The sequence below is a fragment of the Humulus lupulus genome, chromosome 2, assembly GCF_963169125.1.
Source record: "Humulus lupulus chromosome 2, drHumLupu1.1, whole genome shotgun sequence".
Classification (NCBI taxonomy): Eukaryota; Viridiplantae; Streptophyta; class Magnoliopsida; order Rosales; family Cannabaceae; genus Humulus; species Humulus lupulus.
Window position 1 is genome coordinate 187,797,178 of NC_084794.1, and position 12,622 is coordinate 187,809,799.

The 12,622-nt window shown below is 31.7% G+C and overlaps 1 long non-coding RNA gene across 1 annotated transcript; it reads right to left on the minus strand.

The window, feature by feature from the left end:
* Positions 1-8,417: 8,417 nt before the first annotated feature.
* Positions 8,418-9,308, minus strand: LOC133816454 (uncharacterized). Its single transcript, XR_009885253.1, has 2 exons — positions 9,102-9,308; positions 8,418-8,987 (listed from the first exon to the last, which is right to left on the minus strand). It is a non-coding gene; the product is annotated as an uncharacterized LOC133816454 (long non-coding RNA).
* Between the last annotated feature and the right edge of the window lie 3,314 nt (positions 9,309-12,622).

Consider the following 12,622-nt stretch of genomic DNA (forward strand, 5'->3'; position numbering starts at 1 on the left):
ACCTAAGTAAAGATAACAAGGTCAATGCATTTGATGTTGAGATCATTGCAACCTTGAGTGAAGTTAATGTGATCCAAGGAAATGTTCAAGGATGGTGGTATGATACTTGTGGCACCATTCATGCAACCTATGCTAAAATTCTTTTCAAAATCTTTGAAAGTGCAAAGGTGGGACTTAAAGTCCAAATGGGAAATGAAAAGAGATCCAAGGTACTTTGAAATGGTAGCATTAATGTGTTCTTCACTAATTGAAAGAAAGTGACCCTAGCTAATGTTTTCTATGTTATCGATATGACTAGAAACATTATGTGTGGAAGTCTATTGAGTAAATCCATTATCAAAATGGAGTTTGAATTCGGTAAACTCATTTTGACTAAATTGGGCACTTTTGTGGGAAATGGTTATTAATGTGATGGAATGATCAAACTTTGTACTTTTGATAAAGACAAGAATAATATGGCATCTAAATCTTGCAATGTGGTTAATTTCAATTATATTACTTTGTGGCATAATAGACTTGCTCATATAGGTTATAGCACAATTAAAAGAGTTGTTAGATGTGGATTCATTCATTGTGATGTGAATGAGCATGATAAATGTGAATTATGTGTTAAATCTAAAATGGTAAGGAAACATTTTCCAAGTGTTGATAGATGTTCAAACTTGTTGGATTTAAAACATAGTTATTTATGTAAATTGAATGGCATGTTGACTAAAGTAGGAAATTGATACTTCATGAATTTTATTGATGATTTCTCTAGATATACTTATGTGTATGTTCTTAAGAGTAAGTATGAGGCATTTAATGCATTTAAAATCTATAAATCTGAGGTAGAAAATCAATTGGAAAGGAATACAAAGACTCTTAGAAGTGATAGAGGTGGTATCCAAACATTCCAAAAAAGTTTGGTTGCATTTGGAGCAATTTTAGGACCATTGGAGGGGTCCAAAGTCAAAGGGGGTGGCGATTCGTCGCCCCCTAAGTGGCGTAGCATCACCAAAATGCGAAGGGCTTCAAAATCCCTAGAAGGCAATGCATCGCCTGAGCTATCTTTTAGGTCATACAGTTTACGTAAAATGCTCCAAATAGTGTTTTAAAAGCTCTAATCCTATTGGTTAGACTAATGATAATGTCTACACTATAAATATGGGTTATTAGAGTTGTAAAATCTTGATCACACTTTTCAACTCTCTCTCTAACCTCTGGCTCTCTCTAGTTCTCAAAGACCAAAGTTTTCTCCAAGAAACTCATCAAGCTTTGCTTGACTTGCATGAGTTTTAAGGCTTACTAAATCCTGAATCTCTTTCTACTTAGTTTAAGCTTCAAGCAATAAGGGAAGGCTTGGAATCGAGATTTTGGACAACAATATTCTTATTTTGTATAATCCTTATAAGTTCCCCAAGTTTGAAGATTCAAGTTGCTCTAAATCAAATGTTGTATCTATCTAACCCTAACTTTGTTTTGTGTTACTCTATTGTGTTTTCATTGTTAGTATTGATTATTAAATGTTTCTAGGTTCATCTTATCATCATTTAATTATTTAGTTTCTTATATTCAAGATTAACATTCATATTATGAACATGTTTCTTTGATTATCAAGAATCGCATTCATACTTTGAATTTGGATATTGATTAACATCTAGGGTATGGAATATTGCATTATTCTCATTATTCATTGTTTATTTTCTAAGTGTAAAGCCATATATTCCCAACATATGTGTAAGGTATCACCGTTATTATCATTGAAATACTTGTTTCAAGCTCTCAAGAAACCAATGATGTCAATAAGGCTTTGTGATAACTTTAATAAGGTAAAGTTCAAACCAAAAGACATTTTACTTTGCACATCAATAATGTTTGAGTTAGAGGTGAAGTTTGTATTTCACCAAGTTGGGGAATGTTATGATTGGTTAAAATACAAAGCCTAAAGTAGTATTACACAAGTTTGCATAATAGTCTTAACGATTTCACATAATGGTGATGTGAAATTTGACTTTTGTTGAGGTTTCTAAAATACATTTTGGAGACTTTGGGCAATCATTCAGGTGATGCATCACCTGTTGGGAGGCGACGTGTTGCCTGAATCTGAAAACCTCCAAAGCTTGAAATTGACAATGGATCGCCACCTAGTGGGCAATGCATTGCATGCTAGACAACATATCGCCTACTAGGTGGTGACACATTGCCTAGGACGTCCGTATAAATGCATTTTTTTGCTCCAAAACTCAATTTTAAATTCTCTCTTCCTATTGGTTAGAAGTAATGGCGGTTTCTAACCTATTAAAAGATTCATTTAGAGTTGTTAAGAATTGATCATCATTTTCAATTCTCTCTCTAATTCTCAAATATCTCAAGTCTTCTCCAAGAAATTCATAATAGGGCGTATTTGTCTTTTGAATTTAAAGACTTGTTCAATCCCAATTATTTTTCCTATTAGAGAAAGCCTCAAGTATCCTTGAAGAGTTAGGAAATAAAGAATTTTGACAATGATACATCTCATGTATAAGCCTTGGTTTTAATTCTCCATCAACAAAGAAGATTCAAGTGGTGTTCCATCTAGGGTTTAGAGCTTTCAAGAAGAACAAGGGTTTGTTCTACAATTAGGGTTTACACTTCTCTTCTCTTATCTTTTATTAGACTATGTCAAGCAAAATTTCTTGTAGATTCATATTATATTTGTGGTGTAATCTCTTTCTCCCCTAACACACTGCAAAGGCCAGAAATTCTAGTCAAGCTCTCTGTCTACTAGTGCTTCTTTTGTTGCCAGAGGAATATGAAGCATGAAATATTTTGTTCACAAGAATTCATGGTATATTATTGGGAATGGGCACTTGGTTTCCATTACTCATGCTCCTTGGTCGATTAGATTAAACAGGAATGAGCATGGGTAGGCTTTTAATCTTGAATAACCAATCAGACTTAGTGTCATCTCTTCTAGATGGGGTCACTGGAGAGTGGAATCTGAAAGCCCTTGAGATTTGGCTTAGACCAGATATTTCTCAAACTATCTCTACCTCTCCTATGTTGAGCTCTAACATTCCTGGTAGATTAATTTGGAAATATGCTAGTAATGGAGAATTATCCATAAAAAAAGCATACAAAAGCCTAAACAAGACCAGATTTGTGGATGCTCCAATCATTTGGAAGAAACTTTGGAATTCAAAAATCCACTTGCAACTCAAAGTCTTTATGTGAAAGGTGGTCAAGGACATTATGCTCATTGGGGATAAACTGAATGATCTATTCAGTAGTAATCCTTGTTGTGTGGTGTGTGGGCAAGCTCAAGACTGCTACACTCACCTTCCTCCATTGTGAGTTTTCTTAGCGAGTATGGAGTGGCAGCATGTTATCCATGAGGTCAAAATCGTTTTCTATAGCTAATGGTATGGAATTTCTTAACTGGATTTTTCACGCTGATTTCCAAGTGCTTGCCCTTGGAACTCTGCAAGATAATGCAGTTTTATATGTTGCTCATATGTATAAACAGTTATGGAACTCTAAAAATCAATGCTTCCATCTTGGCAAGCTGGAGTTACCTTTTCTTACTATTCATAAGATAAATAATACTTTATTTTTAGTTTGTATAGAATAGGAATATGATACAGGTCGCCTACCTACAACTCCTCCCACTCCTGCCCATTGGCTCAATCCCAGATTAGCGAGAATTCACATTTTTGTTGATGCTACTCTCAAGAACAAAGTGGGTACAGCTGGGGTGGTGGCCCAAAATGAAGAAAATTGTATAGAGATGATTGCCACATCCTTTTTAGTGTCGAGTTGTCCTTTTGAAGCATAATTGAAGGCGTTGTATTTTGCCTTCTCCGTGATGGTTCAATACTGTTGGACCAATGTGGCTCTTTTTTCAAATTTCATTTTATTGTGTAAGCCTCTGTTGAATGGGACATGTCCGAAGTGGAAAAGCTTTGTTAGTTATGCTAGTGTTTTACAGGTGTATAATTCCTTACATTTTTTTGCTTTTTGGATTATTAGGAATTTTAACAAGGGTGTTCACCAACTCATAGTGTGAGCATCTCATGTCAATAATTTTGGCATTCTGAACTATCGGGAAGTGATCCCGAGTCACTACTTTGCTTGGCTACTTTTATTTTTATGAATTTCTTTTTTAGATAAAAAAATATTTTTATGTTTTAAAAATTAAAGATCCAATCCAAAACTTAACCCAAGTAAACATTCACTTAATACACTAATTTATATTTTTCAAAAATTTCTATGTATGTTTTTTTGGTTTTGTTCGAGTTTTATCTACAAAATTTTGATGCAAATCAATGTTATTTCAATGCAAAATTGATGACTTTATCAAAACTTGATTGGGACCAAATTAATGCAATTTGGATGGTTTTTCATAAATTTGATAAAAATTTTGGCGATGCATAATTTTTCACTTAATTGTCAATTTGAGGTGATTTTTTTTTTAAAATTTGGATTCTTAAAAAATAAAAACCCCAAAATCAAGTTTTGGTAGAACCAACGATTTTGTATCGAAATAACATCAATTTTCACATCCAAAATCAAGTTTTGACGGGACCATCGAAATTCTACAGATTTCAGAAGAAAAAAAAAACAAATAAAAAAAACCGTGCACAAAAGTGTTTGAAAGATGTGAATTAATGTCTCAAGTAAATATTTTCTTGAATTTAAGTTTTGGATTGAATTTTTAATCATTAAAACACAACTAGAGAGAGAGGAGAGGAGAATAGTTATGGGAAGGGCATTTTGTTCTAAATTGAACTTGGGAACATATTTTTCTAACAATTTTTAATGAGGTTCTTCTATTGGCACACTTTTTTTTTTCTCTCCTCACTCCCTTTTTTATTACACTCCTTATAAAAATTTTTTAAAATAAATTCTTTTACACCCTTTCCTAATTTTTATTGGTGCAAAATTACCATTTTATAAATATCTTGAAAGAAAAAACAATTTCTACACTCATACTTCATTATAAACAATTACTCATTTGGTACCATATGTTTTGTCTTATTACAGCTTTGGTACCCTCTATTATGAATAATTATCATCGGGTACCCTTTATATTTGTAAAGTCAGTAAAAAATGGTATCCTCCGCCTGAATTTGGACATCAATTTTTTTTTCATAATACCTTAATTACCCTCAGCTATAAATCCTCAACTAATTCAAATGTAGGATATGCACAATTGGTACCCTATGTGTTTACCGAATACAATTTTGGTACCCTATTTCAATCCATTATTCTTCAAAGCCTCAAACCCAAAAAAATAGAGCAATTTTTTTTGTGAAATCTTACCCTAAATTTGAATCCTCTTTCTGGTTGTTCTTCATAGCTCAAACCAAACTAAATGAAAAAAAAAAATCCATACTAATACAAAAAATCATAATCTACATCAAAGTTAGATCACGTCATCTTTCCTATTCTTTATAGCACTAAAATTCTTTCAGTTGAACAAATATAAATTTTTTTCTTGTTCATATTCTCAAACAATAAATGAAAATGCATAATATCCATATTCAAATTTTAAATACAAAATCATACATAACCTGAAATATCAAACTTGAAAGTACCTGAAATATCCATGGACAAACTTGTACGAGAGCTTGACCTTGTGAACTTGGTGGATTTTAAAAGGTGTTCTTGATTTTTCTAATGGCTTGAAGCAATATTTCTTTTTTTGTCCATTTTCGTAATAGAGGGTACTAAATTTGTACTCGGTCAAAACAAAGGGTACCAAATATGCATATTTCCATTTAAAATAAATTAATTAATTCAGGTTAAGCAAGGGCAAATTTGTCATTTAAAATTTTTTTAGACCAAAATTCAAGTGGAAGGTACCAAAGTTGTACTCGACCAAAACACAGGGTACTAGATGATAATTATTCGTAATAGAAGGTACCAAAGATGTACTCGGCCAAAACACAAGGTACCAAATGCATACATATTCCCATAAAAAATTGATACATCTCCATAATAAAAAAAATTAATAGAGAAATTTTGTATTATTAACACAAAATAAGAATAAATATTATTAAAAAAAAAGAACTTACCTCATAAAAAAAATAGTAAATTACAATATATTATAATTGTTATTGGGTTAAATGGGTCCATTCTGTCTATCTTAAAGATACACCTTGGTGGGATTATGAAGCTTCAGTTAATACAAGTTGGCAATGGAGAAAAATTGTGGCAGTGAAGAATAAGCTGAAGAGTATCTTTACTTTTCAGTCTTTCTGTGATTTTGAGTGCAGTATCAACAAAGTTTATTGGAAGTTGAAATTGTGTGATTCCCCAGTGAAGTTATCCTGGACTGGTGTTGTGTGGAGTAATCAAAACATTCCTAAGCATTCTTTTATCACTTGGCTTGCATATCTGAATCGACTTAAGACCAGGAAAAGGCTCCATCATCATGGTGTTATTGAGGACTCTTCCTGTCTGGTTTGTGGGCAAGGGGAAGAAGACATAAATCACATCTTTTTTTACTGTTATTATAGCAGTAAGTGTTTAAGTCAAATTATAGATTGGTTAGGGTGGCATACAAAAGCTAGACACTTGAATGGTTTGATTAGATGGCTGGTAAATGCTAAAGGAATTTCTCAGATCAGGAAAGGTGTTTTTTCCATGGCTTTGGCTTCAGTGGTTTATCAGATATGGAAGGTGAGGAATATTGCTCTTTGGGAGTATAAAGTTGTGAATTTGCAATGTACAATAAGACATATTAGAAGAGACATTACATATAGAAGTCATATTTTTTTAAACCGTAAAAAGATTACTGGTATAGATAGGAGATGGATTGGGTTGTTAAATGTATAGATTTGTTTCTTGTGTTTTTGGCTTTCCTTTTAGGATAGTTGTAGGTTGTAAATCTGTTTTGTTCAATGGAAGTTTTATTACTTACCAAAAAAAAAATGTTAAAAGTGTGTGTGAAGAAATATAATTTTATTTCTTCAGAAACAAAAAGTATTGCTAAATAACTATTAAGGATATTTGTGTAAATTTATAACAAAGATATATTTAGAAAGAATTAATTAATTAAGAGGGGTCTCGAGAGAACAAAGAAGGGTGTGAATATAAGAACCATCTCTAATAGAAGATGTAAATGTTGCTGTATTTTGCACAAAAAATTAATATGTGATATATCTTATACAATTTTTAGCACCATACTCCAATGCACAATTGTAAAAGCTGATGCAAAAATCAATATTTCACTAATGCTCATTTCATATCTATTGAAAATATACAAAAAGTAATAATTTTTCTTTATATTTTATTATTGATAGTTAAAGATAATAATAAAATTATTAGGTAAAAAATCTAGCATTTGATGCTATAGATAACAATAATAAAAATGACATAAAAGTAAATAAAAAATATACCATTTATGGTGATGCAAAATGTGCATTATGATATATTGTGTGCCATGAGCCAAATTTGACACAACTTTCGGCACACCATTAGAGTAAGTATTTTTTAGAGTAAACTATATTGTAGCAATACATCACTAATTTGGCAAATCACTGAAGATGCTTTTAAGCACCCTTATTAAAGTTGACATAGTTTTTAATTATGAGATTTTAGGAAGCATATAAACTTATATTTCCATTGTTAATAATACACGTATTGAAATTTTGCATCTAAGTGAAAACTTTGCACTTACATCACCATGTTATATTTTTAGCAGCAAAAGTTATTTACGTCACTATTTTGGTGATGTCTTAAATCATCTATCAATAATGTGCCATATTGACTTATGTGACTACCTCTGTTTAGTCCAAATAATTAAATTTTTCGAAAACTTTATTCTAAGTTATTATAATCATTTAAAATTCAATTAAAAAAATTAAAAATATATTTCTTTTAATTTTAATTAAATTAAATTTGATCAAATTCTATAAAAAAAATTAAAATTAATTTAATATATTAAACAATTTAACAAACCAAAATGTTAAGATGAATTTACATTGAACATTGTAATGCTGAAAAAAATATATAATTTCTAGTTTGTAAAGCTTTTTTTTTTCTTTTTTCATTTATTTTTAGTTTCATTTTCATGGTGTCATCTTCAGAGTCGTTCATTGTAGAGAATAAGGGACGGAGGAAGCACTGATCCTACGAGACTACTCAGGCTTGAAGACAATGGACTAGGTCACAACTAGGGATGGTCGGGGTGCAGTGACTACGGTCCCTTCTATGGCCTATTTTCTTCAGCAACAATGGCAGCTCAAAAGAATCATAATGCACCTCCACATAATGTGGAATCGTTTGTTCCTTGGCAAGCCTTCATCACTTCTACTATAACAAAAGTTTTGGGACTTTATTGAAGAAAAACTAACCCGTCATGGGACCAAGTTCTTTATATTATTAATTTAATCTTTGGGTGACTTGTCACAATGCCTATTATTATGCTTATTAGCATAGGGAGTAGAACAAGGAAAATGGAACTGGAATTACTAAAGCAAAAGTCGAACAATACGATAAAGTCTAAATAAAATGAAAATACACCACAACAATGACAACCTAAAAAGAAAATTTAAAAACTGGGAACCTAAACAAAGCAGTACGTGAAATAGACGACACCCATACAAAAGACACAGATATGACGTACGTTTCTCACTTAGCTGGCTCTTTCTTCTTAGGGTCAACCTTCTTAGAAGATACTTCGGCATGCTTATCTCCAGCGTCCTCTTCCGCCTCTACTTCTCTTGAAAGTTTTCCCATTCTAGAACTCTCCCTTTGAAGTGCATGTTCAGATAAACTATTCCAAGTGGCTCATACTCACCCTCGAACCTGAACGACAAAAAGTCCATGCAATTGCAGCGATATCTCACCTTCTTCCTTGTAAAAGCACAACCAGTATCCTCGAACAAACAAGAGGCACCAAAAGCTTCTACGAAGGTTTCATACCTTTCCATGACCATCACAGCCTTCCTATCATGGTTCCATTTCTTCACGTCTTCCATGAACCCATAAATTTCAGCATAAGGTCCAATGAACACCACCTAAAACCAGAACCACCGGCGTTAGCCAGTAAAATTAAACTTAACTGCATTTTTAAGTGAAAGATTTACTCCAAAAAAATTAAAATTATACTTATACAAACAATGACTCTTAACCTGAATTGAAGGAGAAGTAGATTTCAACTTGACTTAAATGTTCATAGATAGGCGTGGTTCTAAGAGGTCACCAGAATTCACAATTTATAAAGAACTCATATGCTTCAATTTTCATCGTACAAGAAACAAATGCGCATTGTACATTCAACATGATCGCTCCGTACATATATGTTTGGTCCCATTTGTATTAATAATGGTTCTATCTATTTAATTCTTCCCCTCAAAAACCATAAATTTCAAACCAATTTTTCAAACATTAAATTCTAAGCTTCACTTAAATATAACAAGTGGGTAAATGACACATGCTGCTTTCCTCTATCAATTCATGAAGCATGTCAAATCTAGTTAATGCACTCATCTACCATAATTTTCCACTCTTAAATACAAATGAATACTCTCGGTACCTCAACTCCAAACCTTCACCCACTACAATAAAAATAATTTTTAAGGGGAGATTATTAGTCCCCCTAATAATATCAGTATTAGGGGCAACAACGATAAATTGTCTCTGATATTAAGTGAGATCATATTTTTAATTGGAAAAACTATTAGGGGCGCCAAAATATTGTATCAGAGGTGACGCGTCGTTCCTAATAATATTAAATATTTTCTTAAATTTTGAGTGAAAAAAACGTGGGAAATTTCCCCACCAATTTTTTTAGATTATTAGGGGCGAGGTGTCGCCCCTAATACTCTTACCAGTCGCCCCTAAAAAATTTATATACCCAGCTCTTTTTCACATTTTCTTCTTCTCCACTGCGCTGAAACAACCATTTCTTCTTCTTCTCCTTCTCTCTCCAAATCCCTTTCTCCCTCGCTCTCAAATCCCTCTCTCTCAAGTCCCTGTCATCATTATCACCTCCACCTCCACAACCATCTCTCTCTGCCTCACCCTTTCTCTCTCTCCCCAAAACTCCCTCATTCTTTCTCTCTCTCCCTCACCCTTCAAAACCCCAAATTTCACTACTACAAATATAGGCTTTTTCTGCATTTTTTTCTAGCATTAAATGAAAAACGCAGAGAAAATGTTCAAATGAGTCTGAAACACGAAGTCGAAAAAAATATATATATATAATTGCGGTTTATAAAGAAAACCGCAGAGAAATATTTGGAAAATAGACTTTTCTCCGCGGTTCCATAAAGAAAACCGCAGAGAAAAATGTACCACTTTTCTCAAGTGTTTCTATACAGAACCATGGAGAAAAGGGTACCTTTCTCTGCAGTTTTGTTTATGGAACTGCGGAGAAATCTCTTACCCTACATAAAACCCTTGACCCACAACATTACTCATTCTTCTAATTTCTTCTACTTTGGCAGACCCGAGAGGAACGGTGCAACCCTTCTTCCCTAGCCACGGTTAGTGCTCTTTTCACCTTTTTTTTTGTTTTTTTTTCATTTTCTTCCATATTTAGGCTATAACTCATGTAAATATACATAGATATTGATTTATTTTTAAGTTTCAGGGCAAAAATAAAGATATATTGATTGAGTATAATGTGTTTTGAATGTATGTCTATAGGGTGATTTTCAAGCTTTTTTCCAACGTTTTTGAACATTTGTGAAGGATTAAAAGATATTTTTATTGTTCAAATCTGGTATTGATCACTAAAACCTGATTTTTTTTTCTTTTTTTAATTATTTTGGTTTTTTGTTATTTTTATATTATTTATCTAGTTTATGTGTATTTTGATAATGTTAATATTAATTATGTTTGCTCCTTAAAATGTATTGTATTTGTATATTTTAATATTAATTTTTACATAATTTTTTTATTATTTACATAATTAATTTTGGAAAAATATTTATTTTTATTAACTATATTAATTTAGGTTTAATTCAATCATCATATTTACTAAAAAAAATTTGCAATGCCATATTTACTAATATTTGTTTAAATTTTTATTATAGGAAATATTTGTTTGACTTTGAGTTGTGTTGATATTGTTAAAGATTAATTTTGAAGGTGAGTAATAATTACTACTTAATATTTTTTTTTTATATTTACAAACTACTGTTAGAGGAGTTTGAATATATTAGATATTCATCCGTAGTGAAGTAGGTTCTGAGATAAAATTGTGTTCTGTGGAGATAACAGAAGATTGAGAACATGTGTGTCTTAGTGAAGTAGGTTTTGCGAAATTATGTGTGTTGCGGTGGCTTATGGTTGAGAACATGCATGTTGTTTGTTGTATGTTTTGTTTGATTTGAATTTATAGGTTGTAGTAACTTGAGATATGCTATAGAAACAAGGGAAACTCTGCCAAATTTTTTTAAGATTAAATTTGGTTTTATTTATATAAAATAATTTGTAGTAACAATATCTTGAATAGGAGGAGCTCGAAGAAAAATTGAGTCGGGGTGAAATTGCAGCTCAGGTCGAGATGATATATTAACTCAAGCATTAGGGACACCAGAACACCCAGGTCATGTTCGAGCTGGCGAGTATGATACTTTATAATAGTTGTTTTCTTTTAAGAATTATTTAGCTTAATTTATTGATTGATTTAATTTATTATTTTGTAGGTTTACCATGAATGTATCCAAAGTGTTTGGAAAAAACCCAAAGAAAATGACAAAGAAACAAAAGATTGCTCGCCTAAAAGATGAGATTGAAGAGCTAAAGAGATATAAAGCAATTGGTTAGCTAGATTAATGCTATTTATTTATGAAGTTTAATTTTTTATATGTGTAACTTACTAACTTGACTTGTGTGTTAAATGATACTTATGTAAAATGTTATATTTTAATTAGTAATGAAATTTGAATTTATATATATGTTATTTTGTATTAGCTATGAAATGTATATATATATATATAATATTGAAAATTAGTTATCAAATTAGATTATAATATTGAATATATATATAATCGGAATTGAAAATAATTATATATAATCGAAATTGAAAAATATTTTTTTATATTAAAAAGGCTTTCTCTGTGGTTGTATTAACAAAACCACGGAGAAAGAAACTCTTTTCTCAAGTGTTTCATTGAATAAACCGCAGAGAAAGATTTTCTTTCTCTGCGGTTGTATTAACAAAACCACAAAGAAAGAAAATCTTTCTCCGCGGTTTATTCAACACAACCGCAAAGAAAGATGTGGCTTGTCTCTGCGGTCGAATAGACTACGCTTTTCAATACTCTCGAAAATCGCAGTGTATTAAGTAAAAAAAACCGTAGAGAAAGACCTTTTTTGTAGTAGTGTTCCGACCACCACCACGCCGACCGCCCCTACCACCACACCAAGAGGACCTGTCCCCCACCCCAGTGACTGATCTGTATGCGACAGTAATTGGTGTTTTTTATTTATTTGTATTTCTTTAATAATTATTGTATATATATTTGTGTTGGTGTGTAGAATTTGAAGGAGAAAAGAGAAAGGGAATAAGCGTGGCAGCAAGGTATATTTTTTTTTGTTTGATTTTGTTTTTTTTTTTTTGTTAATTTAGTTGATAAAAAAATATTTATAGTTGAAATGTTTGAATTTTTAGAATTATTAGTGTACGTCCTGAGATTCAGCA